Below are 26,240 nucleotides of genomic sequence, written 5' to 3' on the forward strand. Positions count from 1 at the left end.
TATAGTAGAGTCGACCATACGCATTAGACTAATGTTGGTTGAACTTGTCAATATCGATGGGTTTGGCCAACAGCCTAAAGGCCCCGTCACACACAACGACGTATCTAACGTTATATCGCCGGGGTCACAGATTCCGTGACGCACATCCGGCATCGTTAGCGACATTGTTGCGTGTGACAGCAACGAGCGACCATTAACGATGGAAAATACTCACCAAATCGTCCATCGTTGACACGTTGTTCATTTTCAAAAAATCGTAGCACACATCGCTACGTGTGACACCTCGGTAATGACGAACTACAGCTTACCTACGGCCGCCGGCAATGAGGAAGGAAGGAGGTGGGCGGGATGTTACAGCCGCTCATCTCCGCCCCTCCGCTTCTATTGGGCGGCCGCTTAGTGACGCCGATGTGACGCCGCACGAACCGCCCCCTTAGAAAGGAGGCGGTTCGCCGGCCACAGCGACGTCGTTAAGCAGGTAAGTCCGTGTGACGGGTCCGAACGATATTGTGCGCCACGGGCAGCGATTTGACCGTGATGCACAAACGACAGGGGCGGGTACGCTCGCTAGCGATATCGCTGCGTGTGACGCGTGTATGAGAGCCTCGGGCAAATAATTGTTGGGGAAGTTAAGGATCCGGTCAACGGTTTATATGGAATTTCTCATGTTTATGAGAATTTCCATGCTGATGCTTACCAGCAGCGACCTATGGAGCCCCATTCTCAGAATGTTCTCAGAACAAAGCTCCATTGGAATTGATGGGCGTCGTGGGACATTACACCATTGGATTACTTTGGAACATTGAGGATTTTTTTAATGATTACATGTTTGAACGAGGCAGTGTGGGGGTGTGGGGGTGTCTATAATTCCCAATTGTGTTGGAATATCAAGGAATTTTGTGAATTAATAAACAAGGGCCTGTGGGGGACTCTATATAAACAATTTTTACTGTGTGTTTTTTTAACTCTACACTTACCAGATTAGTAATCAGGTGTTCGATAGATGCCTCTCCATTACTAACCCCTGGACTTGGTCAGCTGACATCAACCCCAAAATTAATACCCCGATTGCCACCACACCAGGACAATCGGGAAGAGCCGGGCAAAGTTACAGAATTAAGTCATCTAATGGATGTGCCAGTTCTGGGGCACCTGCGGGCTGCTATTTTTAGGCTGGGAAGGGCCAAATAACCATGGATCTTCCCACACTGATAATATCAGCCCCCAGCTATCTGCTTTACCTTGGCTAGTTATGAATATAAAGGGAGACCTCACACCATTTTTTAAATTATTTAAATAAATAGTTTTAAAAACGGCATGCGGTCCCATCTATTTTTGATAACCAGCCAAGGTAAAGCAGACAGTTGAAGGCTACAGCTCCGAGCTGTCTGCTTTACCTGTACTGGTTATTAAAAATAGAGGAAACCCCTTATGGTTTTTTTTTAAAATGTATTCCCTATCCATATTTGTTTGCTCGGCATTTGTCCTGCACTTACTCCATTTTGCTTTCTTTTTCAGCCCACTAGCCCTTACTACGACCATTTTACAGCCAATTTACAGCACCAAAGTTTGGGTACTCATATGGAGTTTGGGATTAAGTTCAGATCAAGCACGGACTCTGAACCAAACTTTTAACTAAAGTCCGTCCGAACCCAGTGAACCTGAACTTCCACCGGTCTGCTCATCACTACGCAGGAGCGCTCGGCCAAGCGTGAGAGGTGGCTGCCGGCAGTACGATGGTTCGGCCATCAGCCATCTAATTTTTATGGCAGGCCTAAGGAAAACCCCTTTAACTTTGAATGTCTATTATGACTCCAATTTATAACTACTAGTCACAAATGATAAATATCAGATTACACAGTTGTACCAGAATATACCTTGGGACTTCATGTAGAAGCACCAGATCACTCCAGGAACACTGGAATTAAAGCAACATCCCTTCTTGGCACATTCGGAGGATGGGATTCCCGGATAACCACAATCTCTTCTCTCATCTGGTGATCCGCCACACTCACCGGTTGCTTGGAATCCAGAAAATATGTTATCCATTAGTAGTTTGTTTTACTGACATCTGTATTTTCTTGGTCAATCTTTGTTGTCACAACAGTCATGGTAAAGTTGGGGGTCACCAAAACCGTCCAGAAATTAGGAACTCAAGAAGGTTTCTTGCTCATCAGTGAGTTGAGGACTGATGCTTGAAGGAGGGCAGAAATTGAAGGGCTCTAAATGGTAGCGTTGGCTTCAGGACAGTCTGTGTAGGAAGGGATTTTTTTGGGATGGGGAAAAGTTTGATCAAAGGCTCTGAATCAAATGAAAATTAATCCCAAATTTAGAGCTAAAACCTCTTGTCAAGCTTCCACTAGAGGGCGCAGGGACTTAGTGGAGATTGAACTCCAAAGTGCAGTAATACAAAAGCCCACCAGAGGTCGCTAACACAAGAGTAAGAGTAGTCAGCCAAGCCAAAGTCAAACTGGGATGGCACGTCAATACAGGATAATGAGCAAGCCATAGTCAAATGGAAACAAGAGCGTCAGAAGCCAAGAAGTCAGGTATAGAGGTGAGGAGGAGCAGAGCTATAGTCAGGGGACTTTACAGAGGTCAGGGGACAGGAGAGCACGTAAGTACAAAGGTGGGGGTGGAGGTTCAGATACGAGATGGCACCAGGGTCAGGTAGACCGGGAGGACAGACAGTACAAGAGGAACAGAGGTCAAGGAGAGGAAAGGTGGGTAGGGGGACAGATCAGAGCAAACTCACAGGAACCAGTGTGCATGCTGCAGAGCAGGAACTATTACTGGTGGCGTCTTGGAGGAGTCCACATCATAATAAAGCGTCGAGAGTCCCGGAACAAGACACAACCGAACAGACCCCTCCCACCTGACTTAACCCTGTCAGAGCCAAGCAATAGTCATGACACCTCTAATATTTAGTGAAAAACACAAGAAGTTCACTTATTTAACCCAATGGCTTGTTCAGAAGACTGTAAGTAATTTTGATTCTTGAGGAGACAGTTCCAGTCGGCCCTGGTGCTTCCTGAGCCTTGATGGTCTCTCTACCATCTATTTGGACATCTATGCTGCAAATGTCTTGAGATAATGGAGGACACCCAGTACAAATTTTGCACTGGAGCTCAGGATCGCATGTTTTTTCAGGACAGGTCTTACTCCTTTAGGGCATCCTCCCTCCATTTCTATAGGCATAAGATTAGAAATCCCAATTACAGAAATATACTTACGAGGTTTTATGCCACCTCCATTGCAAGCTACTGAAATCTGGGCTCCGAGTAGGATAAGCGGCACCACGACAAGGCACAACCTGAGAGGAGCCATGAGAGCCACGACCTGGGACAGACTCTGAAGTGTTCTCCACCAAGAAGTCATATTTATAGCAGCAACAGACCAGTGAAAATTTACCCAGGGTGGGAATGGATTTCTTCGGCCTATAGTATTTTTTTTTTATAGGTCATTATTGTTATTGGCTATTTGTCTTCTGATTTCGAGATTTCTTTGGGTATTTTGTCTCGCGCCGTAAAGGAAGCCGACAGTGTGGATGCTCAAAAGCCATTTTTTCGTAACGTCTATTTATCATTAAAGTAATGACAAGTGCGGAGTACGGAAGGTGTTTGGTTATCCGCAGATAAGTCTCATTATTTTACCATTTGTAAGGATATAGTTATGTTCCTGGTGGCTTTACAGGCTTCTCGTGGCAACTTCTACTCTTGGGCTTGGGCTGGAATTTAATAGATGCATTGAATCTAAGGAATTCCTTGGCCGATATTTCTAGATATGTACACAAAGGGCCGGGCCTATCCCTACACGTAGTAGGAGAGTTTGGAGAGATAAAGCATGGATGTCCAACTTGTTTTCTACCATTGTGGAGAGCCTAGGTCTTCAACCTGTTGTGTGGGCACAAAAGGTGGCACAAGACAAGGTTTTTAGGGCTACGGGCGTTGTGATGTGCACATAATAAGCTGCTTACTGAATGTCCATAGTCCTGTCCTGTTGTTTCATGATCTAAGCTGTGAATTGATCACTTCGTTTAAATTGTTGGAGGAAATGGAAGAAAAGGGTTAATCTGTGCTGCCAAAAGAAGATCACTGAAGATCAATGGGGATTAAGATGTTAGATTTTATTGTTCAACGCGTTTCAGAGCCATAGACTCCATCTTCAGGAGCAAAAATCAATAATGTACAATGTTTAAATATATATATATTTTTTCATTTATTCTACTATTAATGGATTAAACGAAAGAATTTTTCCTTTCATTAGAAAGTTAGTATCTTGATGTCATAGGTCAGGTGATTACACATCACCCGCGCCCCTCCTTTTTGCATGTCAGCGTTCTATTTAAAGAGATCATCTCTATGGTCTGTGTAATTTACATTATTAATTTTTTCTCCTGAAGGAGAAAATAAAAAGGTAATCTACATTATTGATTTTCAATCCTGAAGAAGAGGTCTATGGCTCCGAAACGCATCAAACAATAAAATCTAACATCTTAATCCCCATTGATCTGCAGTGATCTTCTCCTGCCGGCGTGGATCCCTTTTCTTACATTTCCTCCAATGTTATCCTCCTGGGTCCGGATAACACACCATCTGCGCCCCCCCCCCTTCTTTGTCATTTCAGTTTCACTACATATTTATTTAAATAGTGTGATAAACACAGTCATATAAAAATAAGTTTGATTTGAGAATTCCTTTTTTTTTGGTTCATCTTGATTTCTGTAAAAAGTGGATAAAAGTGATTGTCTTACAGTCCCTGACAGACGTTCTGTCACGTATCCATGTTATGTAAATATAAGCTTATAACCTGACTTTAAATTCATCCATTGGTTTCATAAATTACTCTTTTGAAAGCTGAAACTCTCCCAAATTTGGTTTAGGTTATGAAAATAAAGTTGCTGCAAAGCTGAAATATTGATCATTTAATGAACACAGAAAGGTCAGATTTTGGCAAGACAAACGTTTTGTCGCCTTGTCATAAAATGCACCCGATCCTAGTTTACATCCTCACCTGTGCTCACTAAATGATCGGTTAATTAGTGGGTGTGTATAAAAAGAAACCCAGCACCCCAGACCTTCAGTTGAACTGCAACTTGACTTCTGACAACATGCCAAAAATCCACCCTGCGACCAAAGCCATGATTATCAAGAGGCTGAAGACCAGATCCACTGCAGAGGTGGCTGGCACCTTTAATGTGTCTCAGCATCAAGTACAAAGAATAAAAAAAAGATTTGAAGAGACTGGAGATGTTTTTGACAAGCCGCAAGACAACTGCTCAGGAGGAACGTTTGTTGGTTAGAAAATCCAAAGCCAGCCCCTCTTCCACTGCAGCAGAGCTCCAAAAGGCCTGGTCACCTCAAGTCCCTGTGTCACCTAGAACAGTTTGTAGGATTCTGTCTCAAAATGGCCTCCATGGTCGAATCAGTGCCCAGAAGCCAGCACTAAACAAAAGGCAATTAAAAGTCCCACAGCCTGCTAAACAGATGGACACTGGAAAAGTGGCAGAAGTTGGATTTCTCTGATGAATCTTCAGTTGAATTAGACCACAGCCGCTGGAAATACTGCAGGAGACTACTACTACTACTACTGGAGCCCGTATGGATCCAAAATACACCCAGAAAACAGTTAAGTTTGGTGGTGGAAAGATCATGGTCTGGGGTTAAATTCAGTATAGGGGTGTGTAAAACATTTGCAAGGTGGAAGGCAATATCAATAGCCTAAAATATCAAGAAGTATTAGCTACCTCTTACATTCCCAATCATAAAAGGGGTCACATGCTGCAGCAGGATGGTCTCCATCTCATACAACCATCTCTACAACAAAGTTCCTCCTGGCAAAGAAGATCAAGGTGCTCAAGGACTGGCCAGCCCAGTCACCAGACATGAACGTCATTGAGCATGTTTGGGGTAGGATGAAAGAGGAAGCTTGGAAGACAAAACCAAAGAATCTACATGAACTCTGGGAGGCATGTAAGACTGCACTCATCGCTATTCCTGATGACTTCATCAATAAATTGTATGAATCATTGTTGAACCGCATGGATGCAGTCCTTCAAGCTCATGGAAGTCACACAAAATATTAAATATGGCTCTAATAGAACCACAACTTCATTCACCAATGTTATGCAACATATCTTTGTATTAGAAGGTCATTATTTGTTTGAATTTCATATTACTTTCTGTGGGCAACAAAACTTTTGTCTTGCCAAAATCCGACCTTTCTGTATTCATTAAATGATCAATATTTCAGCTTTGCAGCAACTTTATTTTCATAACCTAAACCAAATTTGGGAGGCTTACAGCTTTCAAAAGAGTAATTTATAAAACCAATGGATAAAATTAAAGTCAGGTTATAAGCTTTTATTTACATAACATGGATAAGCGACAGAACTTCTGTCAGGGACTGTATGTCTTTTAAATGAAAGCTACACCTCTTCCTCATTATGCTCCATCAATTAAGGAACAAAAATGTAATGCTTCGGGAATACACAAAAAAATTAAAAAAAATTCTAACTGCACACTGAACCCTGCAAAATTTAAAAAAATCCTCCAGAATTGCTGTTTATTTTTCCATTCCCCAAAAAAGCTTTCAAAACATTAAATTTACCCCTAAATGCTTCCACTGAAAATGTAACTTGTTCCACAAAAAATAAGACCTCGACTGAAAAAATACAGAAGCCCCAAAAAAGCTGCATCCTGGAGGATTTAAGGGCAAAAGCAAAGAATTTTTTCGTTTTGCCATTATTGAATATTTTTTATTGGTCAGAGATTTCATTTTATCCATTATTTTTACCCCAGGGGAGTGAATACTTTCTCTAGGTGCTGTAAGGTATTCTTAGTTCTGCTTGATATTCACCAGTTAATGTGTAACTCGTAGCATTTAATTGATGTTAATGTAATGAGCTCAAAAGACGACACCTCACGCCCAACGCTTGACATGACCCCAAGACGGGACCACAATACGAGGACAGCGGGTGTGTTGTGTTAACAGGTGTTTTTGACATAAAAGATGACTAAAGCATCATGGGACAAAGTGCGTCATGGAAAACAATAAGTATTTCCTATCGTGTTAGTCTGGATTGAGCAAATTAATACATGGACTGATCCCAATTGGAGTTTTCTACCGTGGTTCATATAGTGGTCTCAGGCATGTAAGGGGTGAACCAGGTGAGTGTGGTGCTCCTTTCAAATCTCATCCAAGTTGCTAGGCTCACTTGGTGAGGTGGATCCTCCAAGCCCAAGGACCGGGTGGGCACACGGGCCGGCCACAGGTGTCAGTGCAGCAGGTAGGTAAGGTATATGGGAAACAGTTTGCAGACGTACTGGAGGCCCCAGGCAGACAGGAGACATCCTGGAGACCACAGAAAGGTAGCTGAGGTCCTGGAGATCGCAGACGGGTAACAGAGGTTTTGGAAGCCATAGGTAGACAGTAGATGTCCTAGAGATCGCAAACAGATTGCAGAGGTTCTGGAAACAGCAGAAAGGTAACAGAGATCCTGGAGACTACAGACAGGTAGCAGAAGTAATAGAAGCCACAGACAGACAGGAGAAATTCTGGAGTCCACAGACTGGTAGCAGAGTTTCTGGAGACTGCAGACAGGTAGCAGAGGTCCTGGAGACTGCAGACAGGTAACAAAGGTCCAGAAGGCTGCAGATGGGTATTAGATGTTATGGCCACAGGCAGCCCGGAGATGTTCCAGAGACCGCAGACAGGTAGAAGAGGTCCTGAAGACCACAGATGGGTAGATGAAGCTATGGAAGACACAGGCAATCAGGAGATGGAGGTCCTGAAGACAACAGGCAGAAAGGAGATGTCCTGGAGACAGCAGACAGGTAGCAGAATTAATGGAAGATGCAGACAGACAGAAGACACTCTGGAGAATGCAAATACGTAGCAGGGGTCATGGGAGCCACAGGCAGACAGGACTCAGCAACGCTAAAGTCTTAATCTGCAAAGTCCAATGCAGACCACAATAAACTGGGGTGAAGGGAGCTAAGCCTGGAATGGGACAGATGCGTAACACAGGTTAACACTCAGCTTTGGGGAGCTTCTTCTCATCGCAGCACAACTCAGTCTCTAAAGGTGAGAAGTTTTACTCGATTTCAAGGCTGTCATTAAACTATTTACAACTGCTTCACAGGACAGTCTCTTACTCCATGTGCTCAGTCTTCCTCTGGCCTCATTTTCCACACATGAGCACTTTGTTCATGTCCGGTCACAGCTCTCAGCATTGTACATTCTCCTCAAACCCTTGTCTCCTTCAACACTCTCAATGATGTTCCTCCAGGGTAAGGACTTGGCTCCGATGGCATTTCCGCTCATCAGCTGTTCAAGGGCAGCCACTCACCAGACTGTTGGAGACAATGTCGCGGGCGGGGAGGAGGGTGTCAGCACACCGCGCTCACCCCTTCTGCTCGGGTCCGGCAGTTGCTCCTGGTGGCTCGAGCTGCGGGCCGGATCCCGGGGTGTCTCGAGCGACGCTCCTCGCCCGTGAGTGAAAAGGGGGGGGGTGTTTGTTGGGATTATAGTTCGTGACGCCACCCACGGTTGTGGTGATGGCACCACCGCTGCTCAGTGTGGGGGTCCCGGGGATGGTGATGGGAGCAGCCAGGTGTTGTGTTGCCCCTCCGTGGGTAGGGGTTGGTGATCCCGGGGCCCGGTGAAGAGATGTGAAGTGTAGGGCCTGGAGGGCGCAGGGACACGGGGGCAGCACTATGCCTTGCGGCACTGTGGTACTCACTCAGCCTGAGACACGGACACAGTTTGTACGGTAAACCAACGGCTGGTAGGACGGTCCCACAGACGGTTGCAGCTGCACTCCCGGTAGGTGACGGTGACGTCTCTCTTCCTTGCACCTGTTTGACTGATGGTAGCGGTGGATTCCCTCCGGTTACCCGCTCCCCGACTGCAATCTGGGCCGGAGGAGCGCTACACTTTGCCCGCAGGCGCTGGCCCTGGGGAAACTGGTGCCTTGGCGGTGGCGGTGTCTCCCCGGTAATGGTCGGGCTGTTGCCGTCAATCGGGACTTTGTTGCTGGGGGATCTGCGTCCCCTTCACTGACGGATTCGGCAAATTGGGCGACTCCTAGCCTTGCCGGGGTCCGAGAGGCCCCTGCCCTGGTGCTGACTGTCCTTCGGAACACTGCTCCAGACCACCGGGCACACAGCCAACGGGGTCCTTCCAGGAACTTCCAAACGGTCCCCCTCCGGACAGTCACCGCCGTCGCTGACCTTGCTGTTCTAGCCCTACACACAGCTGGGCTCTCAGGCTTTGCACACTCTCTGCTCTGTCACCAATTCTTGCTTTCCTCCTTTACTCCTTTTCTTTCCTCCACTTTCACTTCTTGGTTGTTTACTCTAGACCCTCAGCTAGACTGCACTCTTCCCCTGCCCGGGGCTATCTGCTGTTCACTCCTTCATGTCCCTGACTCGACTGCCTGGTAACTTCCTGCCTCCAGAGTTGTGAGCTCCTTGGTGGGCGGAGCCAACCGCCTGGCCCACCCCCTGGTGTGCATCACAGACTCCTGGAGGGAGGCAACAAGGATTTCTGGTTAGCAGGTGTGCCTACCTGGAGTGTGGGGTGTAGTGGTGTTGTTATCTGTGTCCCCTGGCTTGCCCAGGGCGACACATTCCCCCTTAGCAAAATGCAGACCGTCCGCGGGCTGCCGTCCTACACCGGTTTTATTTTTCTGTAAAAAGGGGATAACAGGGTTAAACATAACATAAGCATAACATTTTTAATCAACTCTTCCCAAGACGGGAGGCACATTTTCTTTTAACGTTTCAACGGTGTACGGTCACGGTTTCCGCTCTCTCCCACCCAAGCAACCTGGCCCTGATGCTGCCCCTAAAACCCAGGCAGCACCCCTTGACCCACAGTCCAGCACAAGTCACCCGAGCGGGATCTGTCCTTCCCTCCAGAGGGTAGCCACCGGTCCCTTTGGTGGCTGGGCCCTGGCCTGCTCTGCTCAGGGACCTCCCTCCAACCTGCCTCTCCGGAGGCGGCATAGCGGAAACGGTAACGGTACCCAACATATTTACAAGCCACTAACGTTTGTGGTTGCTCTGCAGAGTTCACGGGCTTGTCCATGGATAGTTCCCATGCATTTTTAAACTTTTAACGGTCCCCACGGGGACAACGGTGCCGGCTCCTGCCGGTTGCTAATCACAGCTGACAATCAGGTGAAAACTCGGTTCAATCAGTGTTTTTCATTTTTCAAAACTTTCAACAAACTTTCAAACAAACACACAACACTCTTTTACATTTGCGGGCCCCTCTTACTCATAGAACGGTCTCCCTGTACCTAAGTGGGGGTCTACCTAGGTTGGAACGGGTGGACCTTCGGGGCCCGGTGTCAGTGGTGCTAGACAGTGGGGTAGAGGGAACAATCGGTTCCTCCTCCCTGCTATAGTGTGGGGCAGGCGGAGGTGCAGGGGGGCTGGGTACAGGTTCATCCCTGGGCACTGGCACTGGTTCTGGCTCACGGTTAACCGCTTCCACTACTTCTTCATCCACGGGTTGTGGGAACAGTATCACTGGAAGTATCACCGCACCGTTCTGTGTAGGCCAGTTTGCTGGGAAGTCACCCATTACAGTGTGGATTACCTCTGCTGCCTTTTCCACTGGTGGAGGAACCGGTACTTCAGCCTCTGCTTTTAACGCTGGGGGGCATTTCTTTAGATGGTCCCGAGAAACTGTGGCCAGGGTGCCCCCTTGGTCACGACTGATCTGGTAGGTCTTCCCATTGTCCCACTCGGTGGGTTGTACGACGTAAGGGACTTGCTCCCACTGGTCATCCAGTTTGTGGGCTTTTCTCTTTCGTTTCAGCACCACATCTCCTGGCTGGAAAGGACCTGCAGGCGCCTTCTGGTTGAACCGGTGTTCTTGCTGTTCCCGACTTCGACTGAGGTTTTTCTCCACATACTCCTGGATCTGCCGGTACTGGGCCCTCCTCCGACTTTCCCACTCTGCCGTTGAAGGGAGTGCTTCCGGAGCCTCCAACCCCATCTCCAGATCCACCAGCAGGCGGCCAGGCCGGGTCCTCATCAGATACGCTGGGGTGCACTTCGTCGAGCTGGATGGGATATTATTGTACATGTCGACCAAGTCGGGTAACTTTTCCGGCCACATGTTCCGTTCTTCCAGCGGTAGCGTCTTGAGGAGCCCCAGGACCAAGTGATTCATTTTCTCGCACATGCCGTTGGTTTGGGCGTGGTACGGAGTGGTCCGGATCTTCTTGCAGCCGTACAACTGGCAGAATTCGTGAAACACTTCTGCTTCAAAAGCCGGGCCTTGGTCAGTCAGCACCTTTTCGGGGTACCCATGGGGTCGGCAAAAATAGGCCTGGAACGCTCGGGCAGCGGTTCGACCAGTCAAGTCCTTGACGGGGACTACCACCATGAATCTTGAGTAGTGGTCTACCATGGTCAGCGCGTAGGTGTACCCACTTCGGCTAGGGGTGAGTTTGACATGGTCCAGGGCGACCAGCTCCAGCGGCTGATGGGTGACTATGGGATGTAACGGTGCCCTCTGGCTAGTCTCGTCCTTTCTCCTTAGTGTACAAGGACCGCATTCTCGGCACCAGGCTTCCACCGATTCACGCATCCCACTCCAATAGAACCGCTCCCTCAACAGCATCTCCAGCTTCTTCCACCCGAAGTGGCCAGCACCATCATGGTATGCCCGCAGGACGGTAGCAACCTCAGCTTGAGGAACGATCAACTGGCATATTTTCTCATGGGTCTTTGGGTTGATCAGCTCACGGTACAGCCTCCCTTGGTGTAGGTAGAGCCGTTTTCGTTCTTTCCACAAGCGTTGGGCTTCGGCTGGAGCGGCAGGGTCCATTCCCATAGCACCTTGTTCCACCAGGGTCTTGACAAGGCGGACAGCCGGTGCTTGGTCCTGGGCGTCCTGCCACTCTCGACTGGGCCACGGGTCCAGGTCCGCCCGTTGCTGACATACTTGTACCCTCTCAGTAGGCGGCTGGTGAAACGCAGGCAACTCAATCTCCTCGAGGTCGTCATCCTCACACCCCTCTTCTGACAAATGGGGCATCCGGGAGAGTGCATCTGCATTGATGTTGACACGACCAGCTCGGTACTTTATGGTGAAATCATAGTTGGCTAACCGGGCTACCCACCGCTGCTCCAGCGCGCCCAACTTGGCCGTGTCCAGGTGAGTTAGCGGATTGTTGTCCGTAAACGCGGTGAATTTTGCCGCCTCCAGGTAGTGGCGGAACCGCTCTGTGATAGCCCACACCAACGCCAATAGCTCGAGTTTGAAGGAGCTATAGTTCTCAGGGTTCCTCTCGGTCGGCCGGAGTTTTCGGCTGGCGTAGGCAATCACCTTCTCCTTCCCATCCTGGACCTGGGACAAGACCGCTCCTAGCCCCACGTTACTGGCGTCCGTGTGGAGGATGAACGGGTGCCCATAGTCAGGGTACGCCAAGACCTCTTCTCCGGTCAAGGCCGCCTTCAACTGGCCAAAGGACTCCTCATGCTTGTCCTCCCACAACAGTGGGGCTCCAATAGGTCTACCACCTTTGGTCTGTCCCACGAGGAGATCTTGCATGGGGGCAGCCATCTTCGTGTACCCCTTTATAAAGCGCCGATAGTACCCCACCAGACCCAGGAACTGCCTTACTTCCCTCACTGTGGTTGGTCTCGGCCAGCTCTGGATGGCAGTGATCTTCTCAGGGTCGGGGGCGACACCATCCGCACTCACCACGTGTCCTAGATACTGCACCCTGGGTTTCAGCAGATGGCACTTCGAGGGCTTCAACTTCATCCCGAACTTGGCAAGGGACGCGAACACCTCGGCCAGGTGCTCCAGATGGGCCTCATACGTCTGGGAATAAACAATCACATCATCTAAATACAGCAGGACGGTCTCGAAGTTTAAATGTCCCAGACAGCACTCCATCAACCGTTGGAAAGTCCCGGGGGCATTGCACAGCCCAAACGGCATGCTATTGAATTCGCATAGCCCCATCGGGGTGGTGAAGGCGGTCTTCTCCCGGTCCTCGGGGGCCACGGCCACTTGCCAGTATCCGCTGGTGAGGTCAAGGGTCAAGAAGTAGTTTGCAGTTCTCAGTGCAGCCAAAGATTCTTCAATACGAGGCAATGGATAGGCATCTTTATGGGTTATCTGGTTGATCTTCCGGTAGTCCACACACATCCGCATGGTACCATCCTTCTTCTTGACCAGTACCAACGGAGCGGCCCAGGGACTACAACTGTCCCGAATAACCCCTGCCTCCTTCATATTCTTCAACATATCCTTGGCACACTGATAATGTGCAGGGGGAATAGGTCTGTACCTCTCTTTGATAGGGGGATGTTCACCCGTGGGAATGTGGTGTTGGACCCCCTTGATCTGCCCAAAGTCTAGGGGGTGCTTACTGAAAACCTGTTCGTACTCCTGCACTACCCTGTGTACCCCTGCCCTGTGATGTGTAGGGGTATCATCAGTGCCCACATGTAGCTGTTGGTGCCACTCCTTGGTGTCCCCCTGGGGTGGGGAAGTGCTGGTGGTAGGTGGGAGTGTGGATGGACGGGCTTCCTGGATAGTGTGAGGGTCTAGGGTGAGCAGTTTGGCAATGGTGGCATACCGGGGAAGCCTAACCTCCTCTTCCCCACAGTTTAACACTCTCACAGGCACTCTCCCTTTCTTCACATCTACCACCCCTCGGGCGGCCACTACAGTGGGCCAGTGCTCAGAAGGCATGGGCTCCATCATTGCAGGGTAGTCACGCCCCTGAGGCCCTACTGCTGCCCTACACCAGATCATCATCTCACTTCTAGGGGGCACAGTCAATGGAGCAACATCCATCACTCGCACTCCACCAATCTCCCCTCCGGTTGAGCTTACATGCTGGCGGTACATCAGGGCGCGGATCTCACGTTGCACAGCCCTCTGCCGGCTCCCCGCCGCCGTGGCGGCTAGCTGCTGCAAAAGGTTCAGCACATCAGCCATGCAGTGTTCCATCACATTGGTCCCCAACACTATTTTCGGGTTATGATCACTAGGCTCATTCATGATCACAATCATGCCCTGGTGTTGCAGTTCAGCTTGCCCCACTGTCATAGCCACCTCTTTATACCCCACCTGGGTCAATGGAAGTCCATTAGCGGCAATCAAATTTATACTATTGTCTGGAGGCGCTAGCTCGTCTGTGGCCCAATATCGCTGATACAATGTGTACGGTATGGTAGTTACCTGTGATCCAGTGTCCAAGAGAGCCATCACGGGTATGCCGTCCACAGCCACAGGGATGATAGGGCGGGCCCCGACGTATCGGTCTCGCCAGTCCGGGGGGCCACGGTGTTCTACTCCTGAGGATTGGCCCGGGGCCCCAGGGGTTGCTCGTTTAACGGGCACTGTCGGTAAACATGGCCCGGCTTACGGCACTTGTAGCAGATTGGAGGTCTGCTCCGCGGGTTGTTAGCGCTTCTCTGCTGCATCCAGGGAACATCTTCGGGACTGTCAGCAAGCTGTATCTGCGCTGGGGGCTGAGATCTGGTCAGAGGTTGTAGTGCAGCAAGGATTTTAGCAAGGTCTCCATCCAGGCGACGGACCTGGGCTGCCAGTTCTTCCACTGCGCTGCTCGAGGCTGCAGGTAGTAAGGAGGTTGGTTTGGCTGGGGCCGCCACAACAGGAGCTGTCTCGACGGGCCACGGGACAGGTTCCAGAACTTCAGCAGCTGGGGGCTGTAGTGCTTTGATAGCTCGCTCCTTTAACACAGCAAAGTCCACATCAGGGTGTTCCAGAGCCCACAGCCGGAGTTGTTTACGATCCTCAGGGGACCTCATCCCCTGTGCGAATTGCTCCACTAACATCTTGTTGCTATCCGCCTCATTAATAGAGTTCACCCGCTTTAGCGTGCGGAGGGCGGTCTGCAGACGTAGGGCATAGTCCCGAATGCTATCCCCAGCTCGCTGCCGGCACTGGTAAAACTGCATCCTCAGCTCAGCTTCAGTCCGGGTCTCGAAGGCAGTCTGTAGCTTCTCGAAGATGGTGGCTACAGAGAGCCGGTCCCCCTCGGCCCAGGTCTCCGCTTCCTGCTCCGCCGCACCGGTTAACTGGCCCAGCACTATCGCTGCACGTTGCTTATCAGTCAGGGGGTACAGCTCTAGCAACGGGTTAAGCTTTTTCCGGAAGGCCTGCAAGGCATCCGGTTTCCCGTCATACTGCGGTAGCCAGGCAGCTCCGGGTGCATAGGGCAAGGAAAACGGCATGACCTGAGCAAGCGCGGGGGCCGCGGCACCTCCCGCCAGTACGGCCGGGACCTGGGCAGGCCCATTCCCATCCGCGGGTGCCGCTGCGGCTGCGACCACCGCTCTTCCAGCGGCTCCGTCGGGCGCAGACATCTTGTTTCCGTCCCCCTTAGCTCTTTCCGGCCCCTCCTCTCTCGGGGCGGAGTTTTGGCCTTCGCGCCTCTACTGCTCGAGAAGACGCTCGAGCGGGAACTTTTCGCGCCAAAGATGGCGACTTCTGAAATTTTTCTGCCGGATACCTCCGGCGGTAACAAGGCGCACCTCTACCAGACGGCAGAGCGGTAAGATCCTGTTCGTGACGCCAAGTTGTCGCGGGCGGGGAGGAGGGTGTCAGCACACCGCGCTCACCCCTTCTGCTCGGGTCCGGCAGTTGCTCCTGGTGGCTCGAGCTGCGGGCCGGATCCCGGGGTGTCTCGAGCGACGCTCCTCGCCCGTGAGTGAAAAGGGGGGGGGTGTTTGTTGGGATTATAGTTCGTGACGCCACCCACGGTTGTGGTGATGGCACCACCGCTGCTCAGTGTGGGGGTCCCGGGGATGGTGATGGGAGCAGCCAGGTGTTGTGTTGCCCCTCCGTGGGTAGGGGTTGGTGATCCCGGGGCCCGGTGAAGAGATGTGAAGTGTAGGGCCTGGAGGGCGCAGGGACACGGGGGGCAGCGCTATGCCTTGCGGCACTGTGGTACTCACTCAGCCTGAGACACGGACACAGTTTGTACGGTAAACCAACGGCTGGTAGGACGGTCCCACAGACGGTTGCACCTGCACTCCCGGTAGGTGACGGTGACGTCTCTCTTCCTTGCACCTGTTTGACTGATGGTAGCGGTGGATTCCCTCCGGTTACCCGCTCCCCGACTGCAATCTGGGCCGGAGGAGCTCTACACTTTGCCCGCAGGCGCTGGCCCTGGGGAAACTGGTGCCTTGGCGGTGGCGGTGTCTCCCCGGTAATGGTCGGGCTGTTGCCGTCAATCGGGACTTTGTTGCTGGGGGATCTGCGTCCCCTTCACTGACGTATTCGGCAAATTGGGCGACTCCTAGCCTTGCCGGGGTCCGAGAGGCCCCTGCCCTGGTGCTGACTGTCCTTCGGAACACTGCTCCAGACCACCGGGCACACAGCCAACGGGGTCCTTCCAGGAACTTCCAAACGGTCCCCCTCCGGACAGTCACCGCCGTCGCTGACCTTGCTGTTCTAGCCCTACACACAGCTGGGCTCTCAGGCTTTGCACACTCTCTGCTCTGTCACCACTTCTTGCTTTCCTCCTTTACTCCTTTTCTTTCCTCCACTTTCACTTCTTGGTTGTTTACTCTAGCCCCTCAGCTAGACTGCACTCTTCCCCTGCCCGGGGCTATCTGCTGTTCACTCCTTCATGTCCCTGACTCGACTGCCTGGTAACTTCCTGCCTCCAGAGTTGTGAGCTCCTTGGTGGGCGGAGCCAACCGCCTGGCCCACCCCCTGGTGTGCATCACAGACTCCTGGAGGGAGGCAACAAGGATTTCTGGTTAGCAGGTGTGCCTACCTGGAGTGTGGGGTGTAGTGGTGTTGTTATCTGTGTCCCCTGGCTTGCCCAGGGCGACACAACAACACCTCACTCGCAGATGTCAGGCTGCCCCTGCCTTTGCTTGTGGCTCTGTGGCTCTCACTGCTGGCAGGCCACTAGACATAGCCCGATTTTCACTCTCTGACAGGCGGATGCAGATTCCTCTGCCTAGACAGTTTCAGAAGTAATCTTCCTTCTGTGATTTAGCTTAAGGTGGCATACCAGATCTTACCTAAGTGCCCATCAAAATCCAACAATTTGCAGGTTATGTAGCACCCCTGAGCCACTCAGGGCACTTCTTGGTACTGCATCCTGACAAGGATACAGGGCCTACCCTCTGGGACCTGGAACACCAGTGCCAGTAACACCTACGCACACCAAAATCCTAGTTCCCATGACACACCAGGGGGCATGGACTAGTCAGACACTGGGGGCTAGCCACCTAGAGGGCGGAGCCAGACCAGGGGACTAGACAGCCTGATAGGAGTGGATAGTAGTCAGTCGGTAGTAGTGAGTGAAAGTGGAAAGACGTGCTTAGAGCTGGGTCGTGTAATGGTGACCCGGGGGCACAGAAAAGTGGTCGCCAGGGCGGGTAGACACGAGTACCACTGGGACCAGAGCACTGAAGGGGCACATGGCCCTAAGTCAGGTGACAGTTTCATATGGCCTGGCAATAACCTGCACAGTCGGGGACCTTCACGGACCTCACTGACCCACACATCCGGGGGCACCAGCAGTAAAGCAAGAATCAGGGTTCGGGACACAGACCAGCCCTACAGGGTCCACACTGCCCGCCGTATGAACGAGGAGACTGCCACAATAAGGGACAGTCAGGCCCCCAAACTACTTCAAGCTACGGGGACCTAAAACACACTGAGGGTGCCGGGAACAGAGCAACCGAGTCATCAAGCTGGCACTGGAAATACCGGGACCTGAATCAGCCGTCCAAGGGTCCAAGAGTGAGTAGAGACTGTTAATTACAACCCCGGTGTGGCCTCCCTTATTCCAGTGCTTCCACCATACAGCTCCCTAGGCTCAGCCCTACCTGCGGAGGGCCTACCACCACAGCTGTCATTGCCACCAGCCCTAGGGATGGCCAACCCAGCAGCAGCGGTTCCATCAGCCTAGCCGCAACTCGCAGGTGGCGTCACACTAATGACTCTAACCTTCCCTGTAAATATTCCCCTTTTAAAAAGCCCCCAGGGCACGGGACCGGGCAACGGCCACCAAAGTGACATTCCCCTATGATACACTGCCCAGGACTGAGTACCCCATTCCCTGGGTGACACAGCTTTATACAGAGGATTAATACCCAAGAGGATGCCCTAAAGGTTTCATGAGTAATAATAAAGTGTAAATTAAAGGGGTTTTATGGTTTAGAAAACCCTGTTCCCAAACATACTGTGCTTTATGCACCCTACCAAGTCCAGTGCTGAGTCTCTTTATAGGGGGACCCATTCTTACCCTTTAGTGGGAGAGATTTAACAAAGTACCCATCACGAGGTGGATGACAGCTACCACTCCCAGGGCAGTGACTGGGACTGTAGCAGCTGACCCCAGGACAGGTGATGGACTCAGGTACAGGTGGGAAGACTGAAGCAGGTTGAACAGGTGGATACAGACAGTAATGGTAGGCACGGTGGGGACAGACAAGTATGGAAAGGCAAGAAACTGTACAGGTAGCGGACATAGGGGTAATGGTACCTGACAAGTAGCTAGCAGACTGGAACCCTAACTAACTTAACGTGTTGCGCAGGCACCTCCTCTAATAGAAAGGTGCCTTAAATACATAGTGCCTCTCACCCATAAGCTGAGAGGTATTTCCTGGAAATGGTGTGCCGACCCTTTAAGAGGAAGTCCATGTCTTAAGTGCACTCCCAGGAACCCTGTGCAACATGTACAGGTCCAGGGAAGCCAGGAGAGCATGTGGAAGGTCACACGGCAGCAGGGGAAAACAGGAACCATCCTGGGTGGTAAGTCAGTGTCCCTGCAGGGATACCGGCATTACAGTTGGGGACAATATATGCTCAGTACATTGGAAACAAGGGCTGAAATATCAGTAAAATACTCCTGAAAATGTCAGTGATTTAGAAATAACAGGAAACAGCAAAGACAAAAATATGCAGAAATGTAACCTTGAATTTTTAGAATATTTTTTATTAATATTTTATTAAAACAGAATTTTTGAGTCCAGATTAAATCACATTGATGAGGTTGTTGGGGTCCACTTGTTGGGTTATCTAGAAGAAAAATGACACAAGGGTTTAGATGTAGAATTTACAATGGCGTTCTGTTAAAATGTGTACCATGTGCCATGTGCTACCCTTAAGTGCACATATCATCTTGTTGTCCCCGCCGCTTAACAGAGTGGCCAAATAGGGCCAATTTCGGGTCTGTACTATATTAGGAAGTTTGGTCTGTGTTGTCTATTCATTTTGGGTGTCATGGATTGTAATTCAAAACTAAAATGTTGGCCCTTTCCTATATAAATGCATGGGTCATAAGTCCACAAATTTTGACTGTTGCTTTATAGCATCACTAACTACAAGTGTCTTATTTATCATCCCAGGTTATAATTGGATATAATCCCTTAAAATTCAAGTCTCATCCAAGACAAAATGCAGAATGCATGAGTTTTATATAAATGGTACAAAAGTCAATAGCCGTAGTGAAGCTTTAGGAGAGATACTCAAAGTAAAAATGATATACTACATTACTAAAGGGTCGAGCCTAAGGGCGCAGAGCATGGCACAAAAGTATCGTCAATATATTGACGATATCCCTATTGGAGATGATGGATGACAAAAGTGAAAATTAAATTCATTGTTCACAATTTATATATTTCTCACACATAGCGGTTCATTAAATGATACAAAATCAATATCAATGGCTGTAGTGAAGGGTTAGGAAAGACACTCTAGGTTAATACTGATATGCTACATTATTGTAGGGCAAAGCCTAAGGGTTCATAACATGGCACAAAAGTATCGTCGATATATTGACGACATCCCTATTGGAGATAATGGATGACAAAAGTGAAATTTAAATTAATTGGTCACAAGTTATATATTCCACATACAGAGGTTCACTAAATGATACAAGACTAAAATCAATAGTCGTAGTGAAGCCTTAGGAGAGACTCTCAAAGTAAAAATGATATGCTACATAACTATAGGGTCTGGAGCATGGCACAGAAGTATCATCGATATACGCCTATTGGAAATGAGGGTCAAAAGTGAAATTTTAATCCTATTTTGCTTTTATGAAAAAAAAAAACTGATTTGCTCAGTGGGAATCCAGCACAGCAATCAGCCAACCATTTTTGTGGATTATATACAAATAGATAAAAGTTAAGAAATGTAAAAAAAATTATATTGACTTGTTTTTTCGCTCTCCAGTTTTGCTGCCCCCCCCCCCTCTAGTGCTGTTTCTTTTTCTGTCTGGTGTCTTCATCCTACTCTTGGCATGTTTAGTGTTCAATAGGCCTTTTATTGCCACGATATCACAATGCATGGCCTCATACAATGTCCTGAAATGCATTGCAATTTCATGACAAAGCAAGGCCTAGTCAACAGCAAAGATGGCAGGCGCTGAAAGAATTAATAGAACGGGAACAGGTCTGTGTGACAAGACAAGGGAGGGGCGGGTGAGTACTGTATATACTTGAGCATAAGCCGACCCAAATTTAAGCAGAGGCACCTAATTTTATCACAAAAAAACTGGGAAAACTTATTGACTCAGATATAAGTCTAAGGTGGGAAATGCAGCAGCTACTGGTAAATGTCAAAAGCAAAAATAGATACCAATAAAATGTAAAGTGCCCATTCTTTTCCCCCCTTGTAGTAATGTGCCTATTTTTGTCCCCCCTTGTTGTAATGTGCCAATCCTTGTGCCCTGTATTAATATACCCATCCTTGTGCCACATCCTTGTGCCCTGTAGTAATGTGCCCCATCATTGTGCCCTGTAGTAATGTGCCCCATCCTTATGTCCTGCAGTAATGTGCCCTATCCTTGTTCTCCATTCTTGTGTCCTGTAGTAATGTGCCCCATCCTTGTGCCCTGTAGTTATGTGCCCCATCCTTGTGCCCTGTAGTAATGTGCCCCATCCTTGTACCCTGTTGTATTGTGCCCCATCCTTGTGCCTTTAGTAATGTGCCCCATCCTTGTGCCCTGTAGTAATGTGCCCCATCCTTGTACCCTGTAGTAATGTGCCCCATCCTTGTGCCTTTAGTAATGTGCCCCATCCTTGTGCCCTGTAGTAATGTGCCCATCCTTTAGTAATGTCCTCATACTGGTCCCCTCGATGATCTCGGCCAGTGCAGGGGGCCGCCTCTGCCATCAGCGTTTTATTTACTTCAGTTGAATGATTTGTGGTGTCGCAAACATTCAACTGAAGTAAAGCGCTGACAACAGTGGCGGCTCCTTGCACCAGCTGAGATCCTCGAGGCATCTATGTGCCTGTGTTACAAGTGTATAAGACCCCTGGGCTAGAGACCTGGATCATGGCATAGGGGCAACAGTGATCAGTGCAGATAGTAACTAACTTGACTCGCTGTCGCCCTTACTGGCGGCTGGCGCCCTGTGCATTCGCACAGGTGGTACATAGCTAAAGCCGGCAATGAGTGGGACCCTCATTCAAGTATAAGCCAAGGGAATCTTTTTCAGCATAAAAAAGTGCTAAAAAAAGTCAGCTTATACACGAGTATAAATGGTATATTTTTAGATTTTTTTTGTTTTACCTTTATTATATTTTGGGGTCTAGAGAGACCTCCCAGCATAATAATGCACAGCTGATTAAGATTTTAGGGGGGCAGTTTCTGCATTTTTACGGCTGACCCATTTATTTACAAGGCCAAAATGTGTTGGTGAAGATGACAGACGCAAGCTGCTGAAATGTGGAGACCATTCTGTAAGCATTTTTAGTACCTTCTTACATTTTACTTGTATCCATAGAAGCACCCGACGGTCTCGGGGATACTGGCGTCATAGCAGCATCCTCTGGAGTGACAGTCCTTGGAGCTGATGTTGGGGTACCCGCAGTCTTTTCTTAGTTTGTGACTGACAGAGCATCCTAAAAGGGGAAAAAAAGCAATGACAATTCTATGAGAAATATGCACAGAAATAAAATTCTTTTAATCTTTTTGATGAGGTTTTTGGTGCAGAAACTGAGAACAAAACTCCAAAATTTTGAGATTTGACTTTTTGTGGAGGATTTGACGAGTTTCTATTCAATTTTTACTCTAACAACTTAAACCCCCCCCTCAGATTAACCCCTTGCAGATATATGATGTACTGGCACGTCATATGCCAGTTCTCTGACTTTGATGCGGACTCACTCGCCGTGCCTGCACCGTTCCCCACACTCGATGGATGATTTAAAGCACAGATGCTCTGCTCTGTATAGCCGCAAGTTATCAGATGATTTCCATTTCATTAGGTCTAATAAATAATTTAAAAAGGGAATTTAAAAAAAAAAGAAAAAAATCTGAAAAAAATAAATCAATAAATAAAAAAATAAAAATTAAAAAAAAATTAAATTAAATAAAAAAAAATAAAAAAAATAAATTCATCTTTCTTTTGCCCCATTAAAAAAAACAATGGAAAACATTACACATATTTGGTCTCGTTGTGTTTGTTAAAGTGCGATCTATCTGTAGCGCTCCTGAGCCACTCAGGTCACTACCAGGAACTGCATCCTCTAGGGGATGCAGGACCTACCCCCTGGGATCTGAAGTATTAGTGCCAATACCACCAAAGCACAACCAAAATCCTAGTTTTCCTCTCCACACTGAGCATAAAGGGTTAATTGGTAAGGCGATGGTTACCTGAAACTGGAACGAGTTCCCTGATTAGCGAGCTTAGAGGGAGGGGTCAGACAGTTACCGTAGTTAGTGAGTAGTAGAGAGTTCAAGTGCACACAGTGAGGTGTGCGGATGTGTCCAAGCTGGGTCTGTGTAACAGTGACCCCAGGGGCACAGGAGAGAGGTCTCCAGGGCGGGTACGGCAAATACTGCTGGGACCGGAGCACGCACGGGGCACAGGGCCCTAAATCAGGCGCAGTTCTACACGGCCTGATAAACACCTGCACGGTGGAATACCTCTAAGGACTTCACTGAACCAAGTAATTCAGGAGCATCAGCAGTAGATTAGGATCGGGGTTTGGACCACAGGGTCCGCACTGCCCGCCGTACGGAGAAGGAGACTGATAACCCAAAAGGGACAGTCAGGCCCCAAACGCTTCAAGCTACGGCACCTAACCAACAGAGAGTGCCGGGGACAGAGCAACCTGGGTCACTACATTGGCACTAATACCATCAGGAACCTGGACCAGCAACCTCGATGTGGAGTAAGTAGAGAGTGTTAATTTCAACTCTGTGTGGTCTCCGTTATTGCCTCTCTGCACCTCCCAGGCATGGCCCTACCTGCGGAGGGCTCAGCACCATTGCTGCAATTACCACCATCCCTGGGAGTACCCCCCTTCAGCAGCGGCGGTTCTACACCTTTAACCGCAACCCGCAGATGGCGTCACACTGTGATAAACTCTATCCCTTTAAATATTCTCTTTTTATTAAGCGTCCCCAAGGCACGGAACCGGGCAACGGCCACCAGAAGTGACATTCCCATTTGTAACCGCTCGGGACCGAGCACCCCCTTCCCTGGGCCACACATATCCAACTATACAATAAATTAATCCGATTGGGAAACAGCATAATGAGAAAAATATTGAAATGCCAAAATTCCATTATTTTGGTCAACATAATATTGCAAAAGAAATGCAATATCAGGCGAACAAAACATCACGTCTACCCCAAATTGGTATCAGTGGGAACATCATCGCAGGGTGCAAAAAATAAGCTCCCACACAGCATAAGATCCTGAGTATTTTTTCTGGGCAGAATCTGCCTGAAAAAGACATTGTGTGCACATGGACAAGAAGAGCAAATACTCCAGGAAATTGGAGAAACAGAAAGGATGAATTGGTACCAAGGTTTTGAGCAGTTTTGAGATTTGGAGGAGGATTTTGAAATATTCCGTTCATACTTCGCAGTTTCTGCTCCAAAAACTCCCCATGTGCACAGAGCCCGAGTCTGAAATGTCTTCTCATTTGGGTGTCAACCAGAACAAAAACATTTTTGAATCCCAATCTGACCAGTAATGAATGTCTACTCGTGAGCCCCCTTTGTTCTTCTGGGAATGATGGCCTACTTAGATGACACTCAACCTAAACAGCTTTATCCTTTTTGATGTCTTGATTTCAAGGGTTCATGTTGATGGGGTCCCTTAGCCCCATAATGACACCTTTTTAATACAGTCACTAATGGTCTTTAGATGAAAAGCTACACAACAGATCAAGCAGCCAGGCATCTGTAGCTCCCTTGAGACCGCCAGGGTGCTATACAAGGTTCTGCATCTCCACCAGGATGCAGGGCCTACCCCCTTAGGGACCCAGAATCCCAGTGTCAGTAACACTAAGAACCCAGGTAACCCCAGTCACCCCAACAAATCGACCATTGAATGGTAACCAGCTAGGGTGGGACCAATGGATGGCTGCGTAAAGGTGGAGCCACTCCAGTCCACAAGTTGACCAGGTGGGAAGGGCAGACTGGGGAGAGAAGTCAGTGACAGAACAGAGTTGACAGGAGGAGTGAAAGGTGGTGACTGAGCAACGTCCTGACTCAGGTTGACGGTAACCTGGTACCCAGGAGAGTTAGTTGCCGGTGGAGTACTCCCGGAATTACACACTGACGGGGTACAAGACCCTAGGCCAGGAAAGAGCTCCAAGACGACCTGTTAACACCTGCACAGCAACGTGAACCATCAACTACTTTGCTGACGCTAAAGAATCCAAAGACTCAGTAGCAAAGGGAGAACCAGGGACAGGACCAGAGACTCCAACCCCACAGGGTTCACGCTACCGTCAGGCGGACAGAGGTGGACAAACCACAGACTGGGGACCCCCAGTGTTCCATACCATGGGGACCCACATACCAGAGACAGGTCCAGGGGAAGAAGGTACCAGAGAACCAGACTGGCACTGGGACAAAGGGGACCTGGAGGCGAAACCAGCCGGCCTCAGGCAACCAGTTGACACCATAGTGAGTAAACCAGTTGCATTGAATACCTGTCAGGACTCCTTCTTCCAACACTCACCGCATCATACACCTGCTGGGGTAATACCCTACTTGCGGAGGGCCCAAGTCATCATCAGAGGTGCACATTCCATCAGCCCCAGCAAAACCTGCAGCGGCGGCTCCCTACACTTAGCCGCAACACCGCAACTGGCGTCACAAGTGACTTTACTCCTAACTCCCCTGTAAATATCCCCCATTACAAAAAGGGCCCAGGGCACGGAACCGGGTAACGGCCACCATCGTGACATTCCCTGTAGAGACACTGCCTGGAACCGAGTACCCCATATCCCTGGGTGCTACACATCCACAAGAAAAGACCGAAAGGGTACTTTACCATTTCTGCCTGCTTGACTGCTCTACAGCCAGCGCTCAGCCGCGACATCCATTGGTCCCGGTGATCAAATGATTCCAGGTGACACATCACGTCATCCTGCAGTTGGGTCTAAATCGTTTAAATGTTGAAAAATTGGCCTTTTTTGATACTATAAAAATTCATGAAATTAAATTAAAAAAAAAAATTTTGGTTTAAAAATGATAAAATATCATTTCCCTATAAAAAAAAAAAAATTACTTTCCCGTCGTCTGTCATCTGTGTACGGTGCATTGTCAGGTGTGGATGTATGGAGCGGACTCACTGCTTGCGACATTTAAGAGGAGCGACAATTCGAGAGCCTACGGCTCTCCGACAAAAGAGGACGGCAGGGTGTCGACGCTTTCAAGTCTCCCGTCGCCGCCATCTTTCCACTGCTATAATATCACAATACAGTGTCCTCTAACAAAACTAAAAAAAAGTTAAAAAAAAGTTCTTTAAAATTAGTTAAAAATCTTCAAAAATTTAGTCACCCCCTCTAGTCAGAAAACAAAAAAATAAAATAAATAAATATCTCATAATTCCAGAAACACAAATGTTTGCGCTCTATACTGTGTTTCCCAGAAAATTAGACAGGGTTTTATATTATTTTTTTGCTCTGAAAGATGCTCTAGAGCTCATTATCAGGGGATGTTTTATATTTTCCCATGAACAATAATCCACATTTATTCAAATCTAATCATCATATTCTGGAACATCAACATTTCGTGTTACTCCTATTACTGGGTCAGATGCACATATTCTTATCTGATCCTCTATTCTCTTGGTGCAGGATCAGTCCTATAGTGGGGGGTATATACAATATTTACAACGAATTAAAAAACCTGCTTACATTTATTATTCTCTATGTACTGCTAAGTTTACCCCCAAAAGAAAGCAGATACCCCCTAAAAGAATCGCACTTACCAGACCCCAAACAATTAGAGTT

The sequence above is a fragment of the Anomaloglossus baeobatrachus genome, chromosome 2 (assembly GCF_048569485.1).
Source record: "Anomaloglossus baeobatrachus isolate aAnoBae1 chromosome 2, aAnoBae1.hap1, whole genome shotgun sequence".
Classification (NCBI taxonomy): Eukaryota; Metazoa; Chordata; class Amphibia; order Anura; family Aromobatidae; genus Anomaloglossus; species Anomaloglossus baeobatrachus.